Here is an 11,116-nt window from a genome sequence, read left to right on the forward strand (position 1 = left end):
ACACCTTTTAGTAGCCGAACAACTCCGCTCCCGCTATTGATTGTGTACAGTCGGGTATTTTAACCTTTTCTTACCCGCTTTTTACCAACTATGGTTGGACATTCACACCTTCTTACAGCAGAACACCTCCGCTCCCTGTTTTGATTATGTATGGTTTGACATTCGCACCTTCTCTCACCCGCCTTTTACTATGGTCGGCCATTCACAGCTTCCTCTCCACCATACTTGTATGGTGGGATATTCACACCCACTTGCATCCGAAGACCTCCGCCCCCACTTTTGTTGATATTTAGTCGGTCATTCGCACCTTACCCGCTTTTGGCAAACTATGGCCTTCTTGCAGCCAAAAACCTCTGATCTCGCTTTTGATGATGTAAGGTTGGGCATTCAGACCTTGCTTCACCTGCTTTTCACCAAATATAGTCGGACATTCACACCCACTTGCATCCGAAGACCTCCGCCCCAAATTTTGTTGATATTTAGTCGGACATTCGCACCTTACCCGCTTTTGGCAAACTATGGCCTTCTTGCAGCCAAACACCTCTTTTCTCGCTTTTGATGATGTAAGGTTGGGCATTCAGACCTTGCTTCACCTGCTTTTCACCAAATATAGTCGGACATTCACACCTTCTTGCAGCCGAACACTTCCGCTCCACCTTTTAGTGTTCCATCACACCTTTTTTTCACCGCATTTTATACATTATGGTTGGAAATTTTCAACCACTCTCATCCGAAGACCTCTCCTCCCGCTTTTGTTAATATATTTGAACTTTAGTCGGACATTCAAACCTTCTTGCAGCTGAACCACCTCCGCTCCCTGTTTTGATCATATATGGTCTGGCTACTACCTTTTCTTACACGTTTGTGAGTAATTATGGCTGGACATTCACACCTACTTGCAGTCGAACACAACCTCTCTCGCTTTTGATGATGTATGGACCGGCATTTTTACCTTTTCTAACACATTTTTCAGCAATTATGGTCGGAGATTCACACCTACTCACAGCCGAACAACTCCGCTCCCGCATTTGATGATGTATAGTCGGGCATTCTCACCCTTTCTCATCAGCTTTTTGCAAATTATGATCTGACATTCACACCTACTTGCAGTCGAACAGCTCTGCTCCCGCTTTTGATTATGTTTGGTTGGATATTCTAACCTTTTCTTAACTTCTTTTTACATATTTTGGTTGGACGTTCACACCTTCTTGTAGCCGAACACTTCCACTCCTGCTTTTGATGATGTATGGTTGGGCATTCACACCTTTTTTTTTCCCATTTTTCAGGAATTATGGGTGGACATTCACACCTTGCAGCTGAACACCTCCTCTCCCGCTTATGATCATGTGCAGTTTGATATTCGAAAATTTTCTTTCATGTTTTCTAGCAATTATTGATGGACATTCAGACCGTCTTGCAGCTGAACACCTCCGCTCCCACTTTTGATGGTGTATAGTCGGGCTTTCGAGCCTTTTCTTCCCCGGTTTTTACAAATTATGGTTGGACATTCAGACCTTCTTGCAGCCGAAAACCTCCACTCCCTCTTTTGATCATACATTGTCGGGCATTCGCACCTTTTCTTACCCGCTTTTTACAAACCATGGTCGGACTTTCACACCTTTTAGTAGCCGAACAACTCCGCTCCCGCTATTGATTGTGTACAGTCGGGTATTTTAACCTTTTCTTACCCGCTTTTTACCAACTATGGTTGGACATTCACACCTTCTTACAGCAGAACACCTCCGCTCCCTGTTTTGATTATGTATGGTTTGACATTCGCACCTTCTCTCACCCGCCTTTTACTATGGTCGGCCATTCACAGCTTCCTCTCCACCATACTTGTATGGTGGGATATTCACACCCACTTGCATCCGAAGACCTCCGCCCCCACTTTTGTTGATATTTAGTCGGTCATTCGCACCTTACCCGCTTTTGGCAAACTATGGCCTTCTTGCAGCCAAAAACCTCTGATCTCGCTTTTGATGATGTAAGGTTGGGCATTCAGACCTTGCTTCACCTGCTTTTCACCAAATATAGTCGGACATTCACACCCACTTGCATCCGAAGACCTCCGCCCCAAATTTTGTTGATATTTAGTCGGACATTCGCACCTTACCCGCTTTTGGCAAACTATGGCCTTCTTGCAGCCAAACACCTCTTTTCTCGCTTTTGATGATGTAAGGTTGGGCATTCAGACCTTGCTTCACCTGCTTTTCACCAAATATAGTCGGACATTCACACCTTCTTGCAGCCGAACACTTCCGCTCCACCTTTTAGTGTTCCATCACACCTTTTTTTCACCGCATTTTATACATTATGGTTGGAAATTTTCAACCACTCTCATCCGAAGACCTCTCCTCCCGCTTTTGTTAATATATTTGAACTTTAGTCGGACATTCAAACCTTCTTGCAGCTGAACCACCTCCGCTCCCTGTTTTGATCATATATGGTCTGGCAATACTACCTTTTCTTACCCGTTTGTGAGTAATTATGGCTGGACATTCACACCTACTTGCAGCCGAACACAACCTCTCTCGCTTTTGATGATGTATGGACCGGCATTCTTACCTTTTCTAACACATTTTTCAGCAATTATGGTCGGACATTCAAACCTACTCACAGCCGAACAACTCCGCTCCCACTTATGATCATGTGTGGTTTGATTTTCGAAAATTTTCTTTCATGTTTTCTAGCAATTATTGATGGACATTTAGACCTTCTTGCAACTGAACACCACCTCTCCCGATTTTGATTATGTATGGACCGGCATTTTTACCTTTTCTAACACATTTTTCAGCAATTATGGTTGGAGATTCACACCTACTCACAGCCGAACAACTCCGCTACCGGATTTGATGGTGTATAGTCGGGAATTCTCACCCTTTCTCATCAGCTTTTTGCAAATTATGATCTGACATTCACACCTACTTGCAGTCGAACAGCTCTGCTCCCGCTTTTGATTATGTATGGTTGGATATTCGAACCTTTTCTTAACTGCTTTTTACAAACTTTGGTTGGACGTTCACACCTTCTTGTAGCCGAACACATGCACTCCTGCTTTTGATGATGTAAGGTTGGGCATTCAGACCTTGCTTCACCTGCTTTTCACCAAATATAGTCGGACATTCACACCTTCTTGCAGCCGAACACTTCCGCTTTTAGTGTTCTATGAGGCATTCACATATTTTTTTTCACCGTATTTTATAGATTATGGTTGGAAATTCTCACCCACTCTCATCCGAAGACCTCTCCTCCCGCTTTTGTTAATATATAGTCGGGCATTCGAACCTTTTCTTACCCGCTTTTTACAAATTATGGTCGAACATTCACACCTACTTGCAGCTGAATACTTCCGCTCCACCTTTTAGGTATGTTTGGTTGGCATTTGCACCTCTTTTTATACTGATTGCTGAAGATTAAGTTGTTCTTTCTCAAACTACAAATTTTTTTTAATTGTTGAAACTTGATTTGAAGTGGATAAATAAGGAGGACAAACAGTTTTAAGTCAGGCTGATAGAAGGTATTAATTTTATAGCAAAATCTGTATTTCGTCATATGTCGAGAGATGCTTATTGCTGAAGAAGTTCTTTCTCATTCTACAAAGTACAACGTTGTTTATCGTTGAAACTTGATTAGACATGAATAAATATGAAGGACAAAGCAGTCTTAACTTGGTTTGAGTTAATGAATTCGTTTTATAGGAGAATCCGAATTCGTGCATAACTCATAAAATAGAGCTTATTTTCGGATTCCTGAAGAATGAGTCTGGTTCTTTCTCATAATACAAAGTTTGTTGTTTATTGTTGAAACTTCATCAGAAGTGAAGAAATAAATGAATGCCTATCAACAAATGTGGGATCTAAACTCTACTGTTTCCTCTAAAATAATTTCTTTTCTCAATTCAGAAATGTGTGTGTGTAAGTCACAACACCCGTGACACCAAAACGGCTTTCTTTTCTCTCTTTTCTCTACACTCTGCACTATGAGCACACACACCAAATCAGAAAGGCTTTTTTCTCTCTTTTCTACATTATGGACTGTGGGGACACAAAACCGCTCTCTCTTTTTTTTTTGATTGTGTGCCAGGGCGTTGTCTCACGTATTAGATTATGCTTAAGATACGAATGGGTTTATCAGTCACATCAGAATCCATACATACTGATCCTCCCGTAATAAAATGGTCGGATCTTATCAAACACACTTTGTTTCTTGTGACAATCAAGTCAGCGAAACAGCGTATACATGTCAAGACACTGAATCAAGTTTGCCACAAGAACTCATAAGTTTGGCAGTATTGCTCTGCCGTCAGCAATCATACACCCATTTTATTTTCGTGAGACGTGCAGGCACCTGTTCATCTACTGTTCTATCACTATGAATTAGTTTATCTATTATCAATAAGGATACTTCTACAACTACTATCAAAGTATGTCCAGACTTCTTATGTTGTCAGTTGCTATATATGAATAAGTGGGTAGCTACTGACAAGCATTAAGCATGTCACACAGCCCAAACATATAACATTTCAGGACACACCACACAGTTAACAACCACAGTGAAGTGTCAAAGCCCAAACATTCAACAGGACACTTACACAACACATTCAAATCAAACAGTCAGACAACATACAAGAACATATACCCCAGCCGGCATTGCTCCCTGCCTATTTTTGTACAGCTCACTATGTGTGCGCACACCTTTATTCACAAACTCTTCAACTTATACTCTTTTACCGAAGCTGCTACAGCTCGATTGGCCGAATACCCTTAGATCCTATTTCGGTGAATTTGACATCTGCCTTACATGTAACAGATTAGCGGTTTAGCAGTTTTAATTTAGTTTGAGTGAAGGAATTCATTTTATAGCAAAATCCGAAATCGTGAAGCACTCATGAAAGTAAGCTTATTCTCGGATTCCTGAAACTTTAGATTTGCTCTTTCTTTTACTGCAAAGTACAAAGTTGTTTTTTTTGTTTAAATCTTTCTAGACATGGTAAATATGAACGACAAAGCAGTTTTCACATAGTTTGAGTGAAGGAATTAATTTTATAGATAAAATCCCAAGAGTCTGCAGAGAAAAGAGAGTGAATGCGAAGTAGACTTTAACACGGCTATGGGAGCGAGCCGAGTGTCGGCTAACCGGGAGAATTGCTTGAAAGAAACGCGACACCGAATGAGAGGTCAGAACAAAGCCTCAATACGGGATTCTCGTGGTGTTTTTGTTGCTGCCTTGTCTTTTGCATAGAGTAAAAGACAAGGCAGCCATCGAATAGGGCCCGATTGTTCCTACTTGGTCAGCCGAGGAGCAAGGGGGGGGGGGGGCAAGCGTCTCAACCAAGCAAAGCTCACCATGGGGAAGGTGGCTATACCAACTAGCCTGATGCCCTGCTCCCGCAGTGACGGATAATCGTACTCTGGTTTCTCTTCATAACATACAAGTCTTTCGCCTTTTACTAAAGACTTCCGTGGAGAGCAGAACTAATGAGTTGTTTCTATTATTGGCAGGCTTTACCTTTGCGGGTGAAGCCCTTTCTGTCTGTGCAAAAGAAATCTTGCTACTTTGCAGAGTGACTTCTCTGAGTAGAGTCGCCTTACTTGTTGCGACTGTGCCGATGTTCGAAGCTGGAGTGCAAAGTTGTTGCTTGAATGGTGCTTGCTGGAGCATGCGGGAGTGCAAAGTTATACCATTTAAAAGGGCTGAAGAGTGCTCAGTGCAGCGGGTGGGCGGAGGTGCAACGTGACACTCTGGCCACCTATGGCCATAAAAAGAACACTGCTACAAGTGCGCATTGTGCCAGCAAGGGCCCTCGGACCTGAAACAGTGGACAGTTATCGCTTCTCGGCCTTTTGGCTAAGATCAAGTGTAGTATCCGTTCTTATCAGTTTAATATGTCCTCTATACGAGGACAACATATTAAATGGATTTTTAAGAATAGGAGTTGAAAAAGAAGCTTGCTCCGTTCACTCCAAGCCTCGACCCGGTACTGCAGTGCCGCTGGGAACGGTGCGCTCTCCTCTGCTCTTGTGAAAAAGCAAACAGCGGTGCAGGATGGAAGTTTCAGGGAGCCCAAGATGAAACTTTCTTTTAATCTGCTGAGAAAAGAGAGTGAATGCGAAGTAGACTTTAACACAGCTCTGGGAGCGAGCCGAGTGTCGGCTAACCGGGAGAATTGCTTGAAAGAAACGCGACACCGAATGAGAGGTCAGAACAAAGCCTCAATACGGGATTCTCGTGGTGTTTTTGTTGCTGCCTTGTCTTTTGCATAGAGTAAAAGACAAGGCAGCCATCGAATAGGGCCCGATTGTTCCTACTTGGTCAGCCGAGGAGCAAGGGGGGGGGGGGGGGCAAGCGTCTCAACCAAGCAAAGCTCACCATGGGGAAGGTGGCTATACCAACTAGCCTGATGCCCTGCTCCCGCAGTGACGGATAATCGTACTCTGGTTTCTCTTCATAACATACAAGTCTTTCGCCTTTTACTAAAGACTTCCGTGGAGAGCAGAACTAATGAGTTGTTTCTATTATTGGCAGGCTTTACCTTTGCGGGTGAAGCCCTTTCTGTCTGTGCAAAAGAAATCTTGCTACTTTGCAGAGTGACTTCTCTGAGTAGAGTCGCCTTACTTGTTGCGACTGTGCCGATGTTCGAAGCTGGAGTGCAAAGTTGTTGCTTGAATGGTGCTTGCTGGAGCATGCGGGAGTGCAAAGTTATACCATTTAAAAGGGCTGAAGAGTGCTCAGTGCAGCGGGTGGGCGGAGGTGCAACGTGACACTCTGGCCACCTATGGCCATAAAAAGAACACTGCTACAAGTGCGCATTGTGCCAGCAAGGGCCCTCGGACCTGAAACAGTGGACAGTTATCGCTTCTCGGCCTTTTGGCTAAGATCAAGTGTAGTATCCGTTCTTATCAGTTTAATATGTCCTCTATACGAGGACAACATATTAAATGGATTTTTAAGAATAGGAGTTGAAAAAGAAGCTTGCTCCGTTCACTCCAAGCCTCGACCCGGTACTGCAGTGCCGCTGGGAACGGTGCGCTCTCCTCTGCTCTTGTGAAAAAGCAAACAGCGGTGCAGGATGGAAGTTTCAGGGAGCCCAAGATGAAACTTTCTTTTAATCTGCTGAGAAAAGAGAGTGAATGCGAAGTGGACTTTAACACGGCTCTGGGAGCGAGCCGAGTGCAGGCTAACCGGGAGAATTGCTTGAAAGAAACGCGACACCGAATGAGTGGTCAGAACAAAGCCTCAATACGGTGTTCCCGTGGTGTTTGTGGCTGCCTTGTCTTTTGCACAGAGTAAAAGACAAGGCAGCCATCGAGTAGATTGTTTCTACTTGGTCAGCCGAGGAGCGGGGGGGGGGGGGGGGGGGGGGAAGCGTCTCAACCAAGCAAAGCTCACCAAGTAGGAACAATCGGGCCCTTTTCGATGGCTGCAACACCTGAAAGAGATATTGATGCGAGACCCGATCAAATGTTTTTTCAAAGTCTAAATTTAAGATGACAAGCCGGGTGTTTCTGTCTCTAGCGTAATCAATGATGTCTCGAATCAGTACGAGGCTGTCGGTGAGTTGTCTCCCTGAGATGGCACAAGCTTGGTCTGGGTGAATTACCTCCTCTAAAACAGAGGACATCCGTGTCGCTAAAACCTTGCTAAAAAGTTTACAGTCAAAGTTTAAAAGTGTGATGGGCCTCCAATTCTTTAGGTCAGTCTTATCATTTTTTTTATAAAGTAGAGTCACTATTCCCACTCTAAAACTGTCAGGCAGTCGGTCGAGTTTTTCAAAATCTTTAAAAACATCTAAAATGTCTGATGATAAAAGGTCCCAATAGGTCAGATAGAATTCTGCAGGAAGCCCGTCTAAACCCGGAGCTCGACTTCTCTTAAAACCTGTTAGGCATTTTTTTTAACTCTAAAGCAGTAAAATTCTGTGTCAAGTGTGCATTCTCTTTTACGGTTTTGTCAACGAATTTTAAGATTTCTGCCGATGTTTCCAAGTGCACTGGTTTCTCTTTGTACATGTTACTATAAAAGGTATGTACAGTTTCAATCATCTCTTGTGTGGATTTTGTTAAAAACCCATCTTCTCTTTTTAGATTTTGAATACACTCCTTTTTATTTATAACTTTCTTTCTTTTTCACCTTCCTCAATTTCCTGCTCCCTGCTTCTTACAAAAATTCCTTTACTCTTTATTTCTGCTAAAACTGACATTTCCTTTTTGACATCTTTGATTTCTTCTTTAAAGTCTATGCCACACTGATTTAGTTTAAAGTAGCGCTGTAAGCGTTTATGTAGTCCCATCATACATCTATTCTCTTTCCTTTTTTTACGTTTACCTTGCTGTTTAAAAAAAGTCTGGGTCGTTTCCTTCACCATTTCCCACCATTGTGCATGTGTTTCGTAGAGGTCTTGAAGGGTCTGCCACTCTTTATAACATTCCCTGTACTGACTGACTATGATTTCATCCTCCAACAGGGAACAGTTGAGTTTCCACAGACCACTTCCTACCGTCACACCAGAAGGGGGTGAAAGGGTGCAGGAGAGCATAAGGTGGTCTGAAAAGAAAACAGGGGTTAATCTAACATCAGTGGGTGGGCAATCTCTAGTAAAGAAATAATCAATGCGAGAGGCTCTGGTGCCATCATGACTAAACCAGGTGAAGCCCTCCTCTCTGGGATGCATGGTTTTAAAACAGTCAGTAAGCTTAAAATCCCTGCATATGCCCTGAAGTAAATTCGAAGTCTTATCCACTTTAAAATCTACCCCTGCTCTTTTTCTATCTTTCCTGCTCAAGATACAGTTAAAATCCCCTCCTACAACTAAAGGTACTTGCCCTAGCATGTAAAGCTGTATATCTTCTAAAAGGTCATACCTTTCATTTTTTCCATTGAAACCATAAATATTTAAGAGGTTAAAGTCTTGCCCCATAAAATTCAAGTGTGCTAAAAGTGCCCGTCCGTCTCTCACCACTGTGCTACCTTTCACCAGAACATGCGGATTTTTAATTAGAATGGCCACACCATCATTTTTATTTTGATTTGAGCCACTCCATATCGATAAATGGGGCCACATTTCCTCCCATTGTCTATGGTTTTTTAAAAAAGGTAGTCCACATTCTTGTATTAAAAACACATCTGATTTAATGGAGTCTAAGAAGGATAAAATACTCTGGGCTCTTGTCTTTGATTTCACACTTCTCACATTTAGTGTTGAGAAGGTGAGAACCATTAAAAGCATAAAGGAAAGTAGGTATGTCATTTTCGTTTTTCTAAGTTATCAAAACAAATTACACACAGGTTATTTCTTGGGAAACTAGCTCTTCCTTCATTTCTTTAGGTGAAAAGTGAGTAGGGTGATCTATATTTCCTTTTCGGACTCTCGGTGTTGGCCTCTGACGCAATGTTGCATTTAACTTTGAGTCCCTGGGGGTTGATTGCAGAGCTGAAGTTAAAAAGGAGACCTCATTTCGTGAGTCGGAGGGGAAGACTCTAGGTTCTTCCACTGAAGAACTGTCTGAAAGGGACCTAACCCTTCCCCTCTTCTCTGATACCACTGGGGAATCAGAGGCTCAGATGCCGTCCTCTTCGGCTGTTGACCTTCGGGGAGGTGAGTATCTTCACTAGACTCACCTGTCTGCTCTTCCTCCTCATTTAGCGTAGCTCCACCCTCTGCCTGTGAATTCTCACAGACTTCAACACTGAGTGGTGAGGCCTCTACAGGCCCCTCCCCTTTTTGCTCCTCACTTCCAATCCAAGCTTTTGGCGGGAAGTTTGAATTTATTGGGTCAACCTCTTCACTTTGTTCACCAACTGCCACCTTTGGTCCTTCTCTTTGTTGGCTTGACTGTGGCTTTACCGTCTTTAATTTGTTGGCAAAAGATTTAGGGCAATCTCTGAAGAGGTGATTTAATTCTCCACAGAGATTACATTTCCTGCCATTTGGACACTCTCCAAAAGTTTGCCCAATTTCTCTGCTCTTCCCACATAACACCTTGGTACAAGCCTCAACCAGGTGCCCATGCTCACCACACTTGCGGCAGAACTTGGGCTGCCCCTGGTAGTGGATGTAACCTCGGTTTTCAAGGTGGCCAGAGTGTCGCCCACCCGCTGCACTGAGCACTCTTCAGCCCTTTTAAATGGTATAACTTTGCACTCCCGCATGCTCCAGCAAGCACCATTCAAGCAACAACTTTGCACTCCAGCTTCGAACATCGGCACAGTCGCAACAAGTAAGGCGACTCTACTCAGAGAAGTCACTCTGCACAGTAAGAAGATTTCTTTTGCACAGACAGAAAGGGCTTCACCCGCAAAGGTAAAGCCTGCCAAAAATAGAAACAACTCATTAGTGCTGCTCTCCACAGAAATCTTTAGTAAAAGGCGAAAGACTTGTACGTTATGAAGAGAAACCAGAGTACGATTATCCGTCACTGCGGGAGCAGGGCATCAGGCTTGTTGGCATAGCCACCTTCCCCATGGTGAGCTTTGCTTGGTTGAGACGCTTGCCCCCCCCCCCTGCTCCTCGGCTGACCAACTAGGAACAATCGGGCCCTATTCGATGGCTGCCTTGTCTTTTACTCTGTGCAAAAGACAAGGCAGCAACAAAAACACCACGAGAATCCCGTATTGAGGCTTTGTTCTGATCGCTCATTCGGTGTCGCGTTTCTTTCAAGCAATTCTCCCGGTTAGCCCACACTCGGCTCGCTCCCATAGCCGTGTTAAAGTCTACTTCGCATTCACTCTCTTTTCTCAGCAGACTCTTGGGATTTTATCCATAAAATTAATTCCTTCACTCAAACTATGTGAAAACTGCTTTGTCCTTAATATTTACCATGTCTAGAAAGATTTAAACAAAAAAAACAACGTTGTACTTTGCAGTAAAAGAAAGAGCAAATCTAAAGTTTCAGGAATCCGAGAATAAGCTTACTTTCATGAGTTCTTCACGATTTCGGATTTTGCTATAAAATGAATTCCTTCACTCATACTAAATTAAAACTGCTAAACCGCTAATCTGTTATATGTAAGGCAGATGTCAAATTCACCGAAATAGGATCAAAGGGTATTCGGCCAATCGAGCTGTAGCAGCTTCGGTAAAAGAGTATAAGTTGAAGAGTTTGTGAATAAAGGT

The 11,116-nt window shown here is 43.2% G+C and overlaps 5 non-coding genes across 5 annotated transcripts; 4 read left to right on the forward strand and 1 right to left on the reverse strand.

The window, feature by feature from the left end:
* The first annotated feature begins 5,408 nt into the window (after nt 1-5,408).
* LOC140275785 (U5 spliceosomal RNA) lies at nt 5,409-5,522 on the forward strand. The gene has a single exon (XR_011908501.1). It is a non-coding gene; the product is annotated as a U5 spliceosomal RNA (small nuclear RNA).
* A 308-nt stretch (nt 5,523-5,830) lies between these two features.
* LOC140276128 (U2 spliceosomal RNA) lies at nt 5,831-6,014 on the forward strand. Its single transcript, XR_011908812.1, has one exon. It is a non-coding gene; the product is annotated as a U2 spliceosomal RNA (small nuclear RNA).
* Nucleotides 6,015-6,432: 418 nt separating this feature from the next.
* Nucleotides 6,433-6,546, forward strand: LOC140275786 (U5 spliceosomal RNA). The gene has a single exon (XR_011908502.1). It is a non-coding gene; the product is annotated as a U5 spliceosomal RNA (small nuclear RNA).
* A 308-nt stretch (nt 6,547-6,854) lies between these two features.
* On the forward strand, nt 6,855-7,038 carry LOC140276129 (U2 spliceosomal RNA). Its single transcript, XR_011908813.1, has one exon. It is a non-coding gene; the product is annotated as a U2 spliceosomal RNA (small nuclear RNA).
* A 3,254-nt stretch (nt 7,039-10,292) lies between these two features.
* Nucleotides 10,293-10,406, reverse strand: LOC140276357 (U5 spliceosomal RNA). The gene has a single exon (XR_011908957.1). It is a non-coding gene; the product is annotated as a U5 spliceosomal RNA (small nuclear RNA).
* Nucleotides 10,407-11,116: the final 710 nt, after the last annotated feature.

Source organism: Leuresthes tenuis, unplaced genomic scaffold, assembly GCF_036924035.1.
Source record: "Leuresthes tenuis unplaced genomic scaffold, fLeuTen1.0.hap1 SCAF_18, whole genome shotgun sequence".
NCBI lineage: Eukaryota > Metazoa > Chordata > Actinopteri > Atheriniformes > Atherinopsidae > Leuresthes > Leuresthes tenuis.